Raw genomic sequence first — 22,377 nt, forward strand, 5'->3', positions numbered from 1 at the left:
AATACGCGAGCGCTACGCGCATGTCGAGCAAATCGCTATTGTAATAAGGTCCTGTCCGTGTGCGTTCACACGAGGACGTCTCCGTGACAATGTCTCGGAACAATGTTTTTTCGTACAAATTGCTGTATACTCGTGGACAGTGGTCGAGTCCGGAGGCAAAACAATAATGTATAGTTCACGTGATAACGGCCTTTAATTATGCGCCAAAAACCTGTTTTTAAGATGCTTAGATTTTAATCAATTAGATACAAACAAAATTATATACACCCCAATAAATTCAAATTTATATAAACAACGGTCATTATAGTATGGCGTATGTATATCAAAGCGGTATCACATTACGGTTAAGTATTATAATTTGCAACAATTTGCATAATCCTAATCTGTAAGAGACATAGCGAAATGGAGTGATTACAATTTAAATAGGTAATTCGAGTAATATACCTTAATACAAAACAAGTCATAGCGCGTCTTATAATAAATTACATAGCCTATTTTTAATAAAAACTGGTTTATTAATTAAATCTTGAATAACGCACTTTGTCTAAGAAGCCTGATTTGTATTTTTAGATTTCAGGTTATAGATCTTATTAAAGTTCGATATGTTAATGAATGAAATTGGTTAAGAATTAAAATTCAACAAATATCACTGTACTTTTTATCACGAAAAACACCTGATTTTAAATTCTTTCCAGGTGAATTTATCTGCCGATTTTTGAAGGAATCGAGATTACCAATAGGTTCAAATATTGGTGATTGAACTTTTAATGATGAAATAAATTTAAATTTACTGAAGCATGAAAATACTCGTAAATTTTTTTTTTGATTTTAAAGGAAATAAAAAAAGGGGGGGAACTGAATTAACTAGCGATAAATAATTCAGCAGAAAAAGTATGTATTTCATATAAACAGTGTCAAATCAATTCTAGACACATTTATATAAGAGAATGAAAACGTGCTATTTTAATTTCTTTATTTTTATTTGAATTGTCAAATATCTCCTTGTTTGTTTTTTTTTATATTTGTACATATTTTTTCTTTTGTGTATTGTTATTTTATTTTTTTTTATATTACTCTTAGTATCTACATAAATGTTTCAATTTTAATTTTTAAATAAAATATTTTCTGATTTATATTTATGATTAAATTTTTATTATTATCCGTATGTTCACTAAATCATATTTATATTTATATTTCATTTCTTAATTATTAATGGTATGTTCTCTAATTTATATTTGTTTTTCATTTTATGTTGTTATTATTATTCTTTGAATTGTTTAAGCGAAATTCAATGATAAAAACACTTGTAAAAAAGAAGATTCTGCGTAATACTGAAATTTTCTAGCTAGTCGGGTCCAGAAACAAAGAACCTCTGTACATTTTAAAACTGCGAAGTAAATTAATACTGAACCTGTTAAAGTTTAATTTTTATGCAATAAATACCCTTAATCTGTTTTTTTGTTTCAGTTTCTATAAGAGATTAAGCATGATCATAACAGCCTTGTCGTTTATCAAGTTGAGATTAAATATTTTTTGCAAATGTATAAGCGGATGTTTTCAAATTATAAAAATAGACCATAAAGTTTAACAGTAAGATTTTTATAAGACGCATCTGTCGGATAACGATTAAATTGTTAATCTGACATTGGTTGGAATGTGTGGTTATAAAACTCAACTTAGCTTTTCTCAACTACACCTGTCGTCTCATTGTCTAATACCTCTTGAACAGAAAAGAACGAGATGACCAGAAGTCTGCAGCACCAAGCAGATAACTCAATACTTAATACCGTTGGTTCAGAACTTAACTCTGGTGTATTTGACCATACATCGGTGAACGAGTTCATTTCAATATGGCTTCCCGTAACTGAGCAATATACTGTCGTAATAAACTAATAAATTTATTTAAAACTGTTAACCACCTGTTTTATTGGGCGAATTCTTAACTTGGACTGCTTTTAACAAGGCCAAAAGGACATATTACCTATTTCAAACTTGCCTAGGTTCAATATGGTTGATAAATTCAGTAATATAAACAAAGTCACAAACAAAACTTATTTGATCATTCTTCTTCTGCAAATCTAAAGTCATACGTTTGTCACGATTTACAAACGTGATTTAGAAAGGTTTGTTTTTAATTAACTCAAAAATGTTAAAACTAAGGTTTAACAAACCATTGCTGATGGATAAAAATTGATTATAATATGTACATTAATGTAATTCACAATTTGTGACGATAACAATATGCGACTGAAGTTAAAAACAAAGATTTTATTTAAAATTGTGCTCGATAAATACCTCCGTTAAGATACTCGTGAAAAACAAGGATATAAATACCCCGAATCTCCGAGAACGGTCTGGAATCTATCAGATAAATAATATTTTATAAATGTTTTGTTACACTTTTTTATGTTATCCAATCGGATGACTCGGTGAAAATCGATTATAAATATGATAAAGAGTACAGACGTGGTGCCCAGAGCGGTGTTGCCTTTTGCAGCCGTGTCCAAAGGAAGAGCAGTTACGTTGGAAGATCGAATTTCTGATTGACAGCGGCGGAAAGTCAGCGAAAATGGCGGTCAAGCACCCGCCTCTCCCGCCAAAAGTATTTCTTAATTAATCTTCAATTTTTTCCCAGCGAAAAAAGTGTTGCCAGACCGGCCATAGAATCGGAGCAAAAAACTAATGGGATTGACATACAGCTACACAGCAATTTTCTCGCTCTTTGTAGACGACAAATTAAGTTTCGTTACGTTTTAGCGTGACAATGGGATGCTATGCCATTGTGCGTATTGGAGGCTTACAACTACTAGGAGCTGGTGCCCGCGCAGATTACAGTAAGCACTATTTCCTCATACTTTAACCCCTATGATTCCTCGCGTCACTATAGCAGTGCAAAAAGCCTTGCATCATGATACTCCAAAAGTATCACAGCTGATTCAAATTAAAAGTTTGAATGTTACTATAAATCTGAACAGAATAACTGTTTCATTTTTGAACAATGTCATCTTATTTCTGGTATTTGTTTCCAAATGTTAAATCAAAAGCGTTCGGTTTTTTATGCGGATTAGAGAATAAAGAGAAAATTTGGCGATTAGATTTAATAACATAAGTCAAAAGTATTATATTGGCGTTTTTGCAGATAATAAAATGAAACATTTTTATCAAATCTAGTAAAACAAAGGGGCAATTTTTACGATCATCGCAATACTTCAAAAGTTAATTGTCCATTTTTTTGTAGATAAGGTTATAAACCATGTTAATGCCTAGACTTCCATATTCCCTTCTATAAAATGTTTACCATTTCTGTTGTAATACGTTTATCTAAAAATTTCTTGATGGTATTTGCATTAGGTTTTTTGTGTCTTAATATTCAGTTTGTTAGTGAATTAGTACCTACTGTATTTACATATCTTAATATTATTTTGCTAAAGACCACAGCACTTCTAAAATATTATCAAAAAGCAAATGAGATGAAACATTAATCAGCAGTCTATAGCGAAATAAATATGTATAATATCTATTTTAAAGTCGATCAATATTTACGAGTACAATACTTCTTAACATTTTTGTAGTTCTTATTTATCTAACTATTTATTAATTCATATTTAATGCAATTAATTAAATATTAATATTAAAGGCCGCAGTTATGCAGAAAGCAGCCAGTCTACAATTTTGAAAAAATGAGATAAGGATATTATCGGGTGCAGTAAAGTCAATTTTTTGTTCTTCTAAAAACAGCCAGGCCGCTTTGAAACACAAAACTTAAATCATCACCTTTTAAAAATAGTATTGATCTCAAAAACTGCATTTCTCAATTTTCAAAAAACAACCACAGCTCTAGAAAAATCTTACGCTTCTTCGAAACTATTACTTAAACTGGTCAAATTCATAGTTAGATCCTTGTTTTAAATATTAAAAAACTCATGTATTAATTGTTTATGTCAAAGTCAAAAAAATACCAACTATTGTGTAGATTTGTTAAGTCACTGTTTTCACAAACGTGCTTTTGTCTATTTCGCTTTTCTATAACTAGCTGCTTTCTGCATAACTACATTCAATTTTATTGGGTAGATAAATACTGTTTTGTTTGAAAATTCGTTCAATACGACCGTAACATCGATCATTTAACTAGGATCTTCTTGTGAGTCGATGCAAGTACATGGGATTGGGCCGTTTTGAGTGTCAGCTCATCTCATATTGAAAATCATCCACTAAAGTTCATTTCTCGTTGATGAAAAAAAGTTTTTTTGTAGAAACGTTGATGCTTTTTTTCTATCTGAGGGTCCTTTGAAAATAGGTCATATCATGGGACACACGAGCACATGTTTTATTTGAGTGCTGCGCACTCAAGCAAAAATATAAAAAATAATTGGATTTTGTGATTTTTACCCTCCTTGAAAAAACTCGTAATTTGAGAGTTTCTTCAACACAAAAGTAAAAGAAAAATTCGAAATAAATATTGAGGTTTGCAAAAAAATATGTTCATTCCCAAAACAATTGTCAATACACCGAGTCAGTTTTTGCTTAGTAAAAGTTGAATGGATATTTGTTGAAATTTATTTAGTTCCAGGTTCATTGCGTCAATATAAGCTCAAGTTTGTTAATAAATTATTAGCTTCTTCAAACAAGTGTTTGAAACACTTGTAATACGGAAATTATAATGTATAAATATTAAATGGGCTTATAAAATTAAAATTAATTATTTATTACTATTGATAAAGAGGTACAATAATATTTAGAATGCTTTCAAGAAATCCTCAGAATAAAATTCTTGGCATATCTGATTTTAAATAGATTAATCATATTTTATTTGTTAAATGCAAATAATGAACACTTACCCACAAATTTCTTGAATCCGATAATTACGCTTATGCTAAACAACAGGATATGTTTTGGTTGCCTACCTGAAAAAAAATTATCATAAGTATCTTGTGAGCAGATTTAGAAGTAGTTTATGTAAACAGAATTAAAATATTTCTCGAGAAGTTGTTATAAGTTTGAGTTGTGTACGAGAAGAATTCAAAGATATAATCAAGGTCGTTGTTAAATTTCTTGTTAGCACTGCGTAAAAAACTTCGATGGATGTGTAAAATCTGATCAGACGATTCGTGACGATGAGTCGTCCGAGATCTTCTTCTTCGACAGATAGATTATAATCGATAAAAAATATTGATTAAGTTTATCTTATAAAAAATGTTCTTCGCCAAATATTACTTTGTAGATTTTTTTTCATGCGCACGAGAAATACAACAAAACACCTAGCCTAATTCATTAGTTATTTTAAACATGTTTTACTATTCGGATCCATCTTTGATCCCATTATACGCTACAGTAATAAGTTTCTTGGATAATTTCAGTCGATGCGTGGTTACAAATCAATCTTGTTTCTATCCTTAGCTACAGTTAACTTCCTTATAAGGGATCTCCGTTAGATATAAAGAAAAACTAAATTACGAACGAAGTATCATTTGCAATAATTGCTGTTGAGCTCATGATACAAAAGAAAAAAGGTGCAATTTGTCTTCGGAACATGCAGCCTTGAGGAACGAACTGTGAGAGCAAGGATAAAGAATGGATGTTTTTGTTACTCTCCCACTGAAACGGAAGAAGATCACCATTAGGAAATCAGCAAACCAGTTACTCCAAGTTCAGGGAACCCTTTGAACTCTGAATTAATAGTTCATTATGCATTCAGCTCATATCGTTAGCCGCGTTCCGGTCCTCGCTTCGACTCCTACTTTTACTTCCACAGATTTCAAGAGGGAAAAGCAGAAGAATTCCAACAATAACAACATTACAGCGGCGCCAGCGTAGCGTAAATAATTATTATCGTAACACCCATTGCGGATTGCGCATGCGTGGGAAGTTCGGTGTTACATCACCTGACAAGTTCACGGTAAGATGGCGAAATGAGATGGGACGAGTAACAAGTCATAATATAATTAAACCACGTTAGTGAAGTCATTACTTTTAATTGTTCAGTAAACTCGCGTTTTGGTAAAGATTATGCTGATCGGCTACTGTCAATAACCCACGTAGAGCGAGTATAATAATCGTACACTAAGCTTACAGAATGATTCATAAATTATTTGCGAAAACTTATCTAACCGAACACATTCATCAAAGGTCTGATCTCCTTCGGTAAAAGTATCTCCAGTCAAAAGTCTCATCAATATATAAATGGGGTTTTGAATATAATTTTCATAGGGTTTTAAATTTTAAGGGAAACTCAAATTAGTAATTACAAACATTAAAATTGTGATTGTAAAATTGAGATTTTGAGTTTGGAGGTACAAAACATGTGTGCAATTTGATAAAGGTCACTTACTCTATCAATTACTACTGTATAATATATGTGTATATCCTAATTTACGCATAAATACAGAATTTACTTTGATAGACGGTATTTTGTGGGATAAATGTATGGGTTTGTATTAATTATACCGTGAATAAGCAAGTTCATTCATACTTTCTATGCGTTGGCGTATATCAAGAATACATCTGGTTGAATCACATGGCAGAAATTCCTTTTACGCTTTACGAAGATTAATGTTGAAATAACGAAAGGTGTGTGGTATAAAACACCCTAAGGCCAATAAACAATCTTCTCTCGTGTCCACCATCAGAATAACCTACTTCGTCACTGTTACTAGCATGCGCAAAATTGCTTGAGACCAACAACCTTTACGGTCATTGTATATCCTTTGTCTTGTTCCGGATTTTGTTTCCTCTCTCATTGAAACTCTCAACAGGAAGGATCTTATAAATTAAAATTTCAACATGCGATCTAGCTCATCTGACCGTGAAGCCTAAAATGGGTACCGGGGGAATTCATTCGAGATTCGTGATGATTCTTCTGAATCAATACCAATTTGAACTTTTGTCCGATGATTGATCCTAAACTTGAACATCATTGACCCTAGGGCTCGTAAGCTCTAACGACGTACTATTTACATTTTTTTATGATCACGACCAGAGTACTTATTTATTTTGTTGGATGGTTGTGGTTTGAGATTATGATAATTTGAGTGCTAAATAAATCGATACGTAATAACTACTTGTATGTGTTAACACGAGATTAAAAAAATATTATTTTTAGAGCTCAGCCCAAAATTGTTTTATAATTTTGAAACATTATTTCAGTAATCATTTTGAGCAATACCGAATTGGGAAAAAGACGTTCGACTGTTGCTAAAATCCCTAATCATCAAAAATGAACTAAATCCAATAAAAACTTAGCTTCTTCATGAGTTTTCATATTCATTATTTTTTTGTAATGTTTCGTGCATTCAAATTAGCTAAATAAGCTAATGAACACTTACACTTCATTTTTAAAAGATGAAATCCTTTTTAGCGATCTTCGTAAAGTCACTTAAAACAATAATCTTTTGCAATACTTAAAATAATTTGATCAGGAGCTCGAACATGGAATGATTTCACTTTCTTTCGGTAGATGGCAGCTCTTTATTACCATACAATCGAAATACTCGGTGTATGGAATGATCGGCTGCTACACGCACAAAGCCGCCAGTAAACTAGACGTGTGGACAGGAGACATTGTCTTGTCACTTCTATTGCGACAAACCCATAAACTTTATAGCTGACATCAAAACAGACATCTAATACTTCCGTAGATAGAACCTTGTTGAAATTGGATAAATCATTTGTTTATTTGCGTTTCCGTTCTATTGAAGATCCATTTCAATGACTTGCGACACTAATTTATACGATCCATTGCGAAAGATTTTATTATACTTATGTATTCGGCTTTCTTATGATAGTTTTATTGACACATAAAATGTGTCAGTATCAATATTTATATATCAATATAGTCTTAATGGAATTGTAACAACAATTTTTAACATACTAATACCTAATATATCGGAAGAGACCTAGAGGAGGTAGTAGAATTTCTTCAAGTTTTCTATATTATGTCAACTCATTAATTCATTAAATTCAATAATTTATTGTATTTTTATTTGTTTTTATTATAAAAAGGAAATATTTGCGTTCTTATTATTCACCCAAATCTTTCGATTTTGGGGCCACTTTCAACGAGTTGTAAATAACTCACTATTAGAAAATGGAAATCAAGTTGGGGTAGAGTGGGTTTCGAACCTCGGACCTCTGATCCGTGAGTCTGCAACACTAGCCACGGGACCACAACCCGATCTTAATTGCTTCCTTCTTTATTTCGTTTTTTTATATTTTGTTTTATTGTTGAGTATCGTATAAACTTTCGTTACTTTATTGATCCTTTAATTTGAAATTCATAGTTTATAATATCTTAATTATTATTGAAATTATTTGTCTCATTTTTTCTTAATTTTAATATTATGCTGTTATTATTTTATATTTGACTACGTATGTAACTATGTATAATTTATTTTATAATATTTTGATAAATTTATTGTTTTCTTCTACCAATTTGAATTTGCTATTTTGTTTTCTAGATTTATGTTGGTGACGATGAATAAATAAATTTTATTTTTATTTATTTAATTTTTTGGGTTCATTATTCTCAACATTCATATTGTACCTATAATATACAATTATTTATATTAATTTACTCCATTTTCCCTGTGTTAATTATTCAAGCTTAACACGTGCACAGCCCAAAAAACCATAAAAGTAAGTGAACAAGTAAACTGTAAATTAATTCAAAATCATTGTTCTGAATCTCTAAAAAAATATGTTAACAATAACTTTAATCTAATTTTTGTCTTCAAAAATTTGGACAAACTCAAAACATTGTTGATAAATCCACCTGATGCAAGAGGAATAATAAAAATTAAAAAATATGTTTAGGCGTTGCCTAGTATGCAGGTAAATTAATTCAATCATATAAATCTCAAGGTTTTCAGCTCTTTAGCTTCACAAACATCAACAGATTAAAGAATTGAAGGAATAGAGATGTTCGAAAATAGGCAGAATGGTGAATGTTACAGTGAGTAAAGTGGCCACTTAACCTAGCCAATGACAGGTCATAAGCCCTGACTCCTATATTCCCTTCTTTAAGGTGTTCTCCATATCTTTTGTAATATGTTAATATAATTATATCGATTAATATTATCATAAACGCATATGTATTTATGGTAAACATAGACCAATTAGTGTTTGGAAACAAGCTTCAGATATATAAAACTACGTTTAATTATTGATGTTGATATGCCTTTATTTTATCCTAAATATCATTTATGCATTTCTGAATTTTTTAGATACTAAGTCAAATTAAAATCAACTTTGAATTTCGCAGTGTTTTTTGTAAATTATCTTAATCTTATCGAGGATCGTTGGTTCGGAGATACACATATCTAATTGTTTTAAAGTTTTTTAATTACTAACCATTGAAATTTATTAGCCATGTCTAGTAGAATTTATAAATCCGTTTCGTATTATGTATACAATAGACTCGGTGTGTACCGTTAGTTCGCAAGGTATTTTGAGAGGTATGTACCTACAAGTAGATTACCTGTTCAAAGGTAGGTAATAAAATACAGTTTATTCCTAAGGATATATAAATTATTCCTCTTTTGTGGTGAATAATTTAGATCTCAGCATACGTAAAACGGATTGGAGATAAAACAATATTCAAGATTTCTTAATGTAATGAAATATTTGTATATAACCACCAACCGACTTTTCTATGTCTACCAGTTTCGAGACGTACCCGTTTCTTAATCACGACACCATTTAAACCAACATGCAAAACCCACAGTACACCTTCACCATAGTAGTTGCACAAAAATATAAAACCAGTACGACATGCATTTTAATAAGCAACCCTCACATGCACTGGTTATGAAAATATTTTATGTTTTGGGAAAAATAGTTTAAACAAATATAAAAATAGAGTTTAAAAAAATGATGAAGGTGTTTAGTGCATCTGACTTTTTTAGAGTTGATTAAGTGAATCTTTTCTGAAATGACGATTTTTCATCGAACTTAAATTTCGCGTAAAATAAAATTATCAATAAAAAATAATTCGGTGTTCCCGCAAGTAACTGTTCTTATTCACGAAACGTGATTCAATATAATATTTCAATATTAACATTCAGACCATTTATTTGCCATATCACTTGTTTCTTTGCAAAACAAACTTGGCATTTGGGATGTTATGGCATTCCGAACACGTTTTCGTGCATTGTTCATGTTTCTCACTCAAATTTCGCGAATATGTTCCTAGAATGTTTGAGTCTGCATCCTAAATAAACATTGGCCCTCACAAAATATAAGGGATTATTTTGTTATTCCCTAAATAAAAATTAGGTTAAATATTTTACGAGTACTAAAAAATACTGCCAGGTTGACATCGGTCAAATTTCTATGTTTATCAATATTTTTTTCGTCAATATACGAGTCTCTTTTTAAAATGACAACCTCATCAACCGTGACTTGAATCAAATTTAGCTGTACTGCTTTCATTGCCCATTTTACGGTGAGGTTGGCCAATTGAATAAAAAGGCTTGTCAGATATTGTTATTCTCCTTCATGACCATATTACAAATAAACGAATAGTTGCAAAAAGTATGTTTAGTTGTATTTAATTCAGTTACAAAAATCCATTTCCATTATAATTTATATATTTATGTTATTATTATCATAACTTTGAAAAAAATACTTAACTCCGACGCCCTTTACGCAAGTCCCCAAAATATTAATTCCAGAATCATGCAATTAACTCTGTATGTCTCAATATTATTAAATACCCCAATTTAATCATGTCACAGTGAAAGGATTGTTAGTACTATATTTGACAATTATAGTAACACCAAGGGTTAGAAAGGCAATACACATCCCTTTGATGGGAAAGGACAGAAGAAAAAAACAATCATATTAAATATATTATATATTTATACAAACTGTATTGTCCCATTTGTATCAACCGCCTTTGGTAAAAAGCAATACAGTGCAATTGCTCCAAAAATATCTAATGATTTATTGCCAAATATAAAAGACTCAAAATGTAAAACAAGTTTTAAAATAAAAATAACTGCACATATAAATAGTGTAGCGAGAGATTTTTTCGAAAAATATATGTAAATAAAAAAACGTAGGTACTTTATATAATTGGAACACATAATATTTTATTTTTATGTATTTCATTGCTTTATATTTGTTTTATTAAACATTATACTATATAATTTAAGTTTAAGTAACATGTATTCCTGGCACATATATGTACTTTATATTTGTATAATAACGATATTTAATTTCTTACATTTGATTAGCTAGGCATTTATAATTTAGTGGTTTTGGTTTTTCTTTATTATGTTATTGTTTTATTAGTATAGGACTAATAATGCTCTAAAGATAGAAACTCTCCATCTTAGAACAGGCTGTGTGCCATATTAGATGGAGACTATCATAAACAGAGAACATTCCATTTTCATTTTACATTAATTGATTTTATATAGATTCCCTGTTATTAAGTATGTTTATTATTTTTTTGCAATAAATTTATAAATAAATAATTATAATAAATATTTCACCATTGTGATCTCTCCGTGAACCGAACACTAAACCACCTTTCTCAACGAATGTCAATAGTAAGTACTCTCACTATAAAATTGCTATTAAGACATGGCTAATGGAGGTGAGTTGCTCACGAATTAATAAATATATCAATATGTGTTTAGGGCATGTTTCAAAATAATGTGATTTCTTTTTTCTTTCCATGTATTCTTATACTTATTATTTCCGCTTTATATATTTTGTAGTTTCGTTTTATTTTTTAATATCATTTTAACCGTTATCTAAGTGCATTATTGATGACTTTAAATTATTCTCTATTTTTTATTTTTTTATTATTTACATACATTTTAGTTATTTTTAAAACATTTTTAAACTTTTTCGTTTTTTACAGGACTCACCAAGCCAATGAAATATGGCTTGTCGGTAAAGATCCTTTACAATTTATAATATGATAGTCCTAGATAGCTTTATAATAATATTTACTACTAACTTAAATATAAGTATATTTGCATACCATTTTAAAATTATTTTGTTTTTTTACCACATTCTTTTAATTTTATTATTATGATTTTTTACAATGGTTTATGTTCGTAACTTCATATGTTTGATTTATGAGTATATTTTATTAATTAAGTTTTTAATACTATTTCATATATTTGGATTATTATTTTAATTTTATTGTTTTTTTTTTTAATATTGTATCATTTCATGTAATTATTATTGAAAGTGTTAAGTGTAATTTTTTGTATTAAGATAATTCTTTTTTAATTTTTATATTGTATCATATATAATTATTATTTTTTTGGCTTTAAATTTTGTTGTTGATTATTATGGTTTAACAAGGGTACAATCTAAAAATCCATAACACGTTCGTTAACATACAAACAAATTTAATTTGAAATGAATATATGAATTAATGAAAAATGTTTCTCGGGGGGAATATTATCTTTAATTTAAAAAAAATATACGCAGAAATTGTGAAATAACATATAAATAAAAAACATCGCTAAGGCCAACAATTAAACTTAATATTTTTTATCAAACTATTGTTAGCATAAATAATTAAAAATAAATAGAGTATAATGTAAACACGACGTCGAAACGCAGTGAAGGCGAAACAAAAGCTGAATCCGTCTGCTCTTTTTAACATAAACAGGAATCACAGATGATTTGGAATGATGAAAAACTAAACGATTTCAGATTCCCGTGAAATTCGTAGACTCCGCCATAAAATTCGGACATAACAAAAAAATGGACGGTGAGTCAACGCCTGTGTTGAAAAGTAGCGTAGAAATAAAAGTCAACAATAAAATCATCCGACAGAATACCATTGACATCACTCGAACTCCTGTCATAAAAACGTTAATCTGTCGGTAACGTCCCATCATCTTCGCATTTTTTTACACCTGTAGATTTGAACAAGGTCGATGACGCAATACCTGAAAAGCTATTAGATGGATCGGTACACGGCTTTTCAATATTGTTTTATAAGACACTGATATGATTGAGCGGTATCTGATAAACATTTGCAGAACAATTCAATTCGATTCCTTTGTCCGCGAATTCGAGATGTATCAATTTAATCAACGCAGCGTAGGGCAATAATCAAATTCTTTGATATCGTTTACACTGTGAGATGAGTATAAAATTTAGAGTAAAAAATGGTTGCACCGCTTTTTATATTTTAGCACAAAAGACGCGTCGCATTGTTTAAAAAAATCCTATTGAATGATTTTTTCAAAAAATGTAGATTTTCTATTAAGTAATAGAGTAGAATAGTCGTAAAAGTTAAATAATAAATACGATTTTCTTCGTTTGATTAAAAATTCAAAATTGAAACGGAAAATCAATTTAATTTAAAAAATTACAAAGTGAAATACATTCAGGATTAAATTAATATAAATTTGAGGACTTTTTGCACCTAAAAACGCTAGGTTAAAATAGTTAAACAATTGTTGCGATTTCGCAGAAATGGGCGAACTGAGATGTTGCTCTTACATTTTTAATATTACCCTTTTAGTCTAATTAGATAAAAACGCAACAATTATAGAAATCAACTCAATTTTTTAAAATTAATTTTCTATTGTGCAACTGGCCATCAATTCGTAAAAATGTTTTTTTTTAGAAACGATTTTTTAAAAATACACTTTTCAACAGAGAAAAATTAAATATTGTTCAGTTTAATTGACACCGGTGTAGAAAAGTATCTCAAGTATAGAACAGAATAAAAAAAACGTTTTAAAAATGTTATCGAATGTATTGTAATTCATATCAATTATGCTAAAAAACTGATCAGGAGATTTATTCTAGTTTCATGGAGCTTTACCACCACCCGAAGAGAAAATAATTAAGTAATAGTATCTAAGTAAAAAAAAATATCCTGAAAGTTCAATGACATAAATCTGTTACTGCTTCCTGTGCAAAAGTACTAGCTGAATTACATTGTTTTTGTTTAATTTTCACTTTTTTTATATTTTCATTACACGTGTAATAACCAAATTAAATCAGTGTTTAAAATATTACAACTACATAAAACAAACTTAACATTTAAACATATCGTTGATTGAACATCAAATTTGTAATTTATGCGCTTAAACAATTTTCATTCGATATTACCGAAGACTATTATTTTCAATTAACATTTTGGAACAATTTGCGAGCGTGCACTGTTATTTTTTTATGAAAAAGTAATCAATCGAAATAAATGTATCGAGTCTCTGAGGCTGCCTAGGGTGTAGTCGCTGGCGGCCCGCGTGACCTAATGTCAGACCCCTGTTGACCTGGGGATGCTGGTTGCTAGGAGACATTTGCCGGTTACCGGTTGCCATCCGCTGCCAGGAGGATGCTCTTCCCAAGGCCTTCCAGCGCACGACTACCAAACATGGCGGAGTGGAAGCATCTAGATACTTAGACGGTTCACGACCAAAGTTGTATCAGTAGAATTGTCACGCATTATGACAAAGAGATTCATAATTCTTTATAAAACCGATCGCTTAAATGTTATTAAATTACTTGTGATTCGATTAATTTGACTACTGTAAAAGTTGTCGAAAAGGGCGTTTTGATAAATATCTTAAAACAAAAGAACGCCTTCGATGTTTGAAAAACTTGTTTATTTATAATAATTAATAACTCAATCTTCACTGTGTAATACGTAAAACGTGTGCCTCACGCACTTTATGAATTTCTGGTTCAATTTGAGATTTATCGTTGAATCATGTTATATTTCTCAAGTCTGTATTTCAGCATTGCATTAGAGGATTTTGGTATATTGTTGTGGATACCAAATAATTCAGAGAAATAACCAGATGCAGAGGCACGGTCTGGGTGACGTCGGCGTCATCCAGGACAGATGGACTTACAGCCTGAGGACGACGAGAGCTGTCCCCGACGGTCTATGCAGAACATGAGTTGGGATGGAGTCAGGGAGAAGATCGGTTCTGTTTAAAATACGAATATCTTTTAAATTGAATAAAGTTGGCAGAACTACATAATTAAAAAGTAAAAATCAAAATCAAACTCAACCTTAAAAAAGCCAATTCGTCCTTATAAACTTACATAATTATTTTCGTTCTTTAAACTAAAAAAATAATCAATTTTAAACTAGAGTAAAACTGCTTTTCAATCAAATTAAACTTTTTGGTTTTACTTGAGATGAGCCTTATCCATATTTATTGCAAAAAAAATGAATTTAGAGTAATACTCACATAATATCGTCGTTTACAACAAAGTAAGTTGGTGTGGGCGACAGACAGTCATAAATACATATTACTGAAGCCTAGATGCGTTTTGAATTACAGAAAATCCACTGGCAAAACAACATTAAGTTTGTCTAAGTAACATAAATCTCTTTTTTTGTATCATTGTGAGTCATTTGAAGACCGTTTTCTATCAATTTCTAAAAAAAAAACCACTATGATGTCATTAGATTGACACGAGTCGCAGTTGATAAAAAACCTTTTTGAAACATTAAATTGCTGTTATTTTTTATCAATATAATCAGTGAGACGTGATGGAATTATAGAATCAATCAATTATTTCGTTAAATATAATTATTTTATTGCCTTACTACAGGGTTTTTCAACCTTTTTGAAGACGCGATCTCTTTGCTACTAAAAATAAATTTGACGACCCCCGGGACCTTAATAATTGATTTTAACGATGGAATATTTAGTTTTCTTTCTATTGAGACTATATTTTTAAAAACAAGGTAGTTGCAGCAGCACGGTCTATAAGGTTCACACAACACCCTTAAAATGCAATTTTATTTGCATAAGATTGACGTTTTCTGGAAGAAAAAATATAAATAATCAGAGCTGGCATAGGAAGCTTAGAAATAATTAACGCCATTCGCCACATCCAACCTATGTGAACAAACGATCTCTTAAATAGTGCCATGAAAACCAAAAAGAAAAATAAACTTCAAGTAGAAATTAAGTTTACTATTATATTATATTTTAATTATTAGGTATGGTATTACCAGTTGGGGCCTTTCTTGTAAAACCAACATTAAAAAAATTCAATCTTTACAAAACTTGGCTCTTAAATTAATTAACAAGTCAGCTGGAATTGATAAGGAAGAGGTACCCGAACTTTTTAAAAGCAAGGATAGGGTGCCAGTCCGTAAATGCTATTCTATGGCTCAAATTTGTTACTAGATATCGATTTGATAGTAACCACCAGAAAAAGTATATACATAATCCAAGGCTAGCACAACTTGAAAGCTTGCCAGTACCGAGGTTTGTAAACAAGTATGGTAAAATAACATTTCATTATACAATTACTAAAATTTTCAATAATATTTATAAGCAGATCTTATAAGAAAATATTGACAAAACTTTAAAAATATATATAATTAAATAGTTTATATGTAACAAGGCTTTATATTGATTATTATTTTATGTTAACAGTCATCTAATTAAATTTTTAAAATAAATTTTGAGTAAAAAATATATATGCTTTTAGTAATTGATAATGTTTATTTGCTGGAGAGACCACATCACTAATGACGAGGCTCTCAATAGAATCGAATAAGGAAGGCACCTAATCAAAACCATCTCAGAGAGGCGAGCCCGATGGATCGGCCACATTATGCGCCATGAGGGTCTCCTGCACGACATCATAGAGGGAATGGCTGAGGGGACAAATTATAGAGGGCGCCCCCAACGGGAATATTTAGAGCAAGTGTGCGAAGATTTTAACTGCGCCTCTCATGTCGAGCTGAAGAGGGCTGCAGAAAATAGAAACCAATGGAGGACGAGATGCAGGACTTTGCTGCAAACCAATCCCCAAGATTGAGACTGCAAAGAAGAAGAATGTTTATATTACTTTTTAAATTTATATGATATCTATAACTTTTTTTTTGAAGGAAAAAAAAAACGTCAGTTTTGCGGTTAAGTGGGTTGTATTATTTTTTTTAAAATATATTATCTTCATTTTTACCTTCTTAAATAAAAATTCATACAAAAAAAAGATAAACAATTTGACTGATTGTTAAAAAATTAACAGGCACACTCCTCTCACTGGAGTTATGGTATTTTCACTCTTGCCTTGCTTGTGACCGCGACCCCCTAAGAAAGGCTGTGCGACCCCCTGGGGGTCGCGACCCACAGGTTGAAAAATACTGCCTTGCTAGATGGATCAACAGATATACTCAAGGACATGAGATGATTTGTTATCCAAAATTACGTAACCTGTACATCGAATTACCTGAAGATGAGTTGTATAACTACATATTTGTTTCGTACCCTAAAAAATACAACCCGACAATGACCAATGCCCCAAAATTGATAATTACTACATATTCATACCTTGTTATACTTTCAGAGTATCATCAGTAATAATTTGTAGCATAATTTAATATAAATACCTTTGCTAGGATATAATTGGATATCAATTTCGCTTTGAAAACATCTTATGTTAAACCTTTTGTCCGCTTCGTAGTCAAAAGGTCAGCGCGTTTCCCTACCATGCTAGAGGTCTCGAATTTGATTCCTGACACGATCCGAATTGAATATTTATTTGAAAATATGTATTTACACTCGACTCCCGAACTGGCACCTGAAGCGTAAAACAGATCATCTAAAACTTTCATGTAACAAACATGATCAAGATACATTCCGGTCGGTGTACCAATGCGATGCCTTATGCACCATCGTATTAATTACTATTTTATATTAATTTTAAATAATATTTTTATACACAATATGGGATACTGTCAAGGTTGATGTGAAAAATTGATTAGAGGACTATACTTCATCGTTTTACCCATTCAAGAGAAATTTGCAAAGAAAAAGATGTAAAACTATTTATGAAAATCAGTGTGAAAAAATGTTGACTAAAGCAACTGTTTTTTAAAAATTATTTTGGAGAATATTTGTAAAAAAAATTATATATACACATTTGATTGTTTTATATATTTTTTTAAAAATATGTAGTAATTACTTGTTTGACTAATATTAAGTAACATTAGTTAAAATGTTTGCCCGCAAAATTAATGCTTTGAACACAATTTAAAAAAAAAATATTTTATTTAAAAACAAATCATTTTTTTTTTTAAATACGGTTAGTGGTCAAATATTGACATCAGTCAAAATGTTGGACCTCAAAGTATATGCTTCAAACATTAATAATATTTTATCGGCAAGTACTGGCTTAAAAACAAATAATAATAAAAAAAGGTAAGTGGTTATATATTGATATTTTTTTTATTTTTTTTTATTTAAATCTTAAAATAGGGCACACATATCATACATATTGTTATGTGTGTTCTAATAATAACATTACAAATATATTTAATTTATAAATTGTTTATCACATATGTCTTGACCAGTATTTTAAATTTTGATATGTTTTTTTCTTCATAAATATTTTTTTTCATTTCGTAATACTTTTTAATTGCTTTAAATAAAATTGAATTTTGTGACTTTGCCTTTTTCCTAAATGGAAGTCTAATTTTGTTCTTTTCTCTAGTATTGTGATTGTGTTCATGCTGGTTCCGATCAATTTTTTTCCAAAATTCTGTTTTTTTATTAGAGTTTATAATTTATTATTATTTACGAACATTATTCAAATTTTCCACCACAAAGTTGATACTTTGAACGTAAATAATAATATTTTTTATCTTTATACTGGCTGAAGGCGTAAAACTTATTGAATTACCTTTATTTAATTAAATTTGTGAGTTGCCCTACAATTCGCAGTTTAAATGCACTTCCTTTAGAAATTTTAGAAGGTTTTAGAGGATACTGTTTATAACAATAAGTATAAAATAATTAAAATATTGCTTTTTCAAGAAACTAAGACAACAGCAGACTAGTTTGAGAAAATCGATGAAGCTCAAGACCTGAACTTTAAAAGGTTACTAGAATTGTAAAAGCCTCACACCCCTATAAATTGTACAAACGTGTAATAAAAATCATAAGATATAAAATAAAACACCTTTACAAAAACAAAAAACAAGACGTTCAATGTCGTTAATTTGAATTGAAAATCCACAGGTGGCAGTAATTTTACATTCGCAAAGTGATATGAATTTAATAATTTTAATATTATTATCCGTAAAATCAAGGCTACTACTTGGATTAAAACCTACAAGTAGTTAAATCATTTTCTCCAGGTCGGTACTTACTACTATAAGAGTAAATACATTGTTGGCTGATACTTTTCACTATACCAGTACTATTAATTTATTTATTAAAAAAAAAAAATCACAAGGCTAGTCAATCGCGTGCAGAAAGTATTTGCAGGTAGTTTTTTTGAAAAATATGTTTAATTGTTACTGTGTAGTGTAATAAAGCAGCGTGAAATAAATTAAACGCCACCCATAGCAATGCATATAAGCTATTGTAAGGACTGCCTAGGTACTGCACTGCTTCCGAAATGTTTTCAGCTGGACGGGTAAACTCTTTCGCTGTCCTACTTCGCCAAAGAGCCTGGAGACTATGGAAACGCCTAAAAATCTCAAACAATACGATTATCGAAGCCACAGCAACGTGGATTCACTCACTTCCGTTCGCTCGAGCGGTGGCTGCAAATGCTGAGACCGCATAATGTAATATAATTAATTTAATTTTATCTTCTTTATATTAAAAATCATGAATTCTTTTTTTTCTCTCCCTACAAGTTAATTCTTTTTATTCATTTTTGTTTTTTTTTTTAGTTTTAATTTTTTAGGAAGTTTATGGTTTCAAAATTTTCATTTATATTTATGCAAGTTATTTTTACATCATTCTATGAAAATGAAATACGTTTTTTTTTGTTTTATATACTAAAATTGGCGCTGCACTATTAGTCATTTTAATGGATTTTTTCATTTTATTTAATAGAATTAAAATTAAATAACTTTGTTTTTTTTATGTACTACTTTAAAAAATAATTTATTAACCAACTGGTTTCGGCGAAACACTACGCCTTCTTAAATGTTAATTACAAATAAATATTTGCCTTTTATGATTTATCCAAATATTTCAATTTTAGTGCTTTTTTCTTTTAGTCGTAAACAACCAGGTTAGAAAATGGGAAACAAGCTGTAGCAGGTTGGGATTCGAATCACAGTCTTCCTGCTCTGGAATTCGAGACACTACCCTTGAGACCACAACCCGTCTCGTGAATACGGCAGAATAAAGGCTGATTCGTAAGAAATTGCCTAACCCACAGAAAAGGGCGCGACGCTGATAGCAGTACAACCAAATGTGTATATGGTATCTCGTTTCAATGTAATATCCTTATAATGTAATAAATGTAGCCTTTTTATTTACTTCCTGTGCATTTTCTCACGTTTTCTTGAATACAAATAAGCGGACCGTATGACATATGCGGCCGATCTAAAAGAAAATGTTAAATAAATTCATCTACTCGCATAATATAAATTAATGCGTAAAGACCACAATTAATCTTGAGGCATACCTTATTTGCCTTGTTAAAAATAAAATGCACGTACCTAGTTAGTGTATTTTATAAATTACGACGGCAAAAATAATTATGCATTGTAAAGTTTGAGAAAGAAAAGAAAAAATTATGTTAGTTCTCAAAATTATATTTACGAATATTTTTCTTTTTTATTTTCAATCACTAACTTGTAGCGAAAAAAAAGAGTTTTTTGGGCCCTAGTGAAGGACGTGACCGAACACTTGGAAACATTAAACCCAAGTTTGTTTCGCCTTCCCCATTCAGATATATTAGATATATCCGCTTGGAGAAGACGAAAATCGTCAGAAGTTATCACCTTTAAGAACAGTTTTAAGTCATCCACAAACAACAGAAAACGCGAGTTCAAAATTACATTTTTAATATTATTAATGAAAATTGAGAACAACAATGGACCCAGGTTAGAGCCTTGCGGGACTCCCGAGAAAGTATGGAAACACTCTGACGCGAATAGACCGTAGGAGACATATTGGTTTCTGTTTTGGAGGTAGCTCACCATTAATTTTAACATACCATTCGAGAAACCGATCTCATACAGCTTATTTAATAAGACATCATGGTCACATAATGTAGAAGTCTAGGCATCTACAGGGCTTATGAACTGTCAATGGCTGGTTTGAGTGGCCACTTTACACACTGTGTAACATTCACCATTCTGCCCATTTTCAAACATCAATACTCCTTTTTCTTTCATCTGTTGATGTTTGTGAAGTTAAAGAGCTGAAACCTTTATTTATCATCATCAACAGATGAAAGAAAAAGAAGGAATATAGATGTTCGAATATGAGCGGAATGGTGAATGTTACACAGTGTGTAAAGTGGCCACTTAAACCAGCCATTGCCAAGTCATAAGCCCTGTAGATGCCTAGACTTCTATATTACTTTCTCTTAAATGTTCTTTATCTCTGTTGTAATATGTTAATATAAACAGCTCCCCAGGGAGTCGAATCCAGTCCTTGTCTACAAAAATTTGGACAAACTCAAAATATTATATCAATATACTATTGGTATTTTAAAATACAAAATAGAAGTCTGTGTTATCAAAATTCACCCAAATATTTCAATTCCGGGACTATTTTCTTTTCGGCGTATGTAAATAACCGTGTTAGAAAATGGAAAACTAGTTCTCGTACAGCAGGGCTCGAACTCCGGACTTTCTGATTCGGAGTTCGTGGCACTACTTCCGCCTCCAGGACATCCACTAAACTGATCTATCTTTATAACATATGTTTTATATTTCAGTAGACAACTCAATTCGTACAGTTAATTCATTTTTGATTCCCGCCAGTCGCAAGAAAAAAATTCAAGAAAGATATTTTCTCAGTTGCTCCGGATGTTGAGGAGTATTTTTCGTAACCTCCTTCTACATCCCCTATTTTCCGATCTACTGACAAGCCTCTAAATAAAGGGTAAGCGGGTTATTATTGTATTGTTAACACTTATCTATTAATGTTAGTTAACTCCATTTAATCTGGTACTAAATACAAATGTTTTATCTCTTCAATTTTTCTATTTAATTTTATTAAAACATAAATTCACAATACTTGACACCAATAAATAAAATAATACAACCGCGTCTTAATCAGTTGAAAATCACTTTATTAATATATTGATTAGACACGTGTTTTTAATCATAATCATATTCCATTATACACATATAAAAGTGTTTACCGCCGCAAGATAAAAGCTCACATCACTTAGGTGATGGCAATTTTAATGCTCGTTAAATACAGTCATCTTTCATTGAAAATAGTTTATAAATAGATGACTGTGATAATAATTGCTTAAAGAAAATATAAATCATAAATATAATGTAGGTATTTGATACAAAGTAGATATTCAATCCCAAGTAACGAGAACATTTGTAAAATGTGAGGTTAACAAGATAATTATAATTTTAATCAATTCATGCCTGATGTATGATATAAACTTAGAGTATTGCAGAAAAATGTATTACATACAATTATCAACTAA

The 22,377-nt window shown here is 30.5% G+C and overlaps 1 protein-coding gene across 2 annotated transcripts in view; it reads right to left on the minus strand.

Moving 5' to 3' along the window:
* LOC148285121 (uncharacterized) overlaps positions 1-22,377 on the minus strand; it is a 176,126-nt gene that overhangs the window by 96,870 nt on the left and 56,879 nt on the right. The window contains exon 2 of one of the 2 annotated variants that reach the window (XM_088230013.1): positions 4,839-4,900. The exons of the other annotated variant lie outside the window; for it this stretch is intronic. The gene's annotated coding sequence lies outside the window, so the exon portion shown is untranslated. The remainder of the gene's footprint in view (positions 1-4,838; positions 4,901-22,377) is intronic. 2 annotated transcript variants of the gene reach the window in all.

The sequence above is a fragment of the Micrasema longulum genome, unplaced genomic scaffold (genome assembly GCF_059751315.1).
Source record: "Micrasema longulum isolate JH-2025_06_02 unplaced genomic scaffold, ASM5975131v1 h1tg000058l, whole genome shotgun sequence".
Classification (NCBI taxonomy): domain Eukaryota; kingdom Metazoa; phylum Arthropoda; class Insecta; order Trichoptera; family Brachycentridae; genus Micrasema; species Micrasema longulum.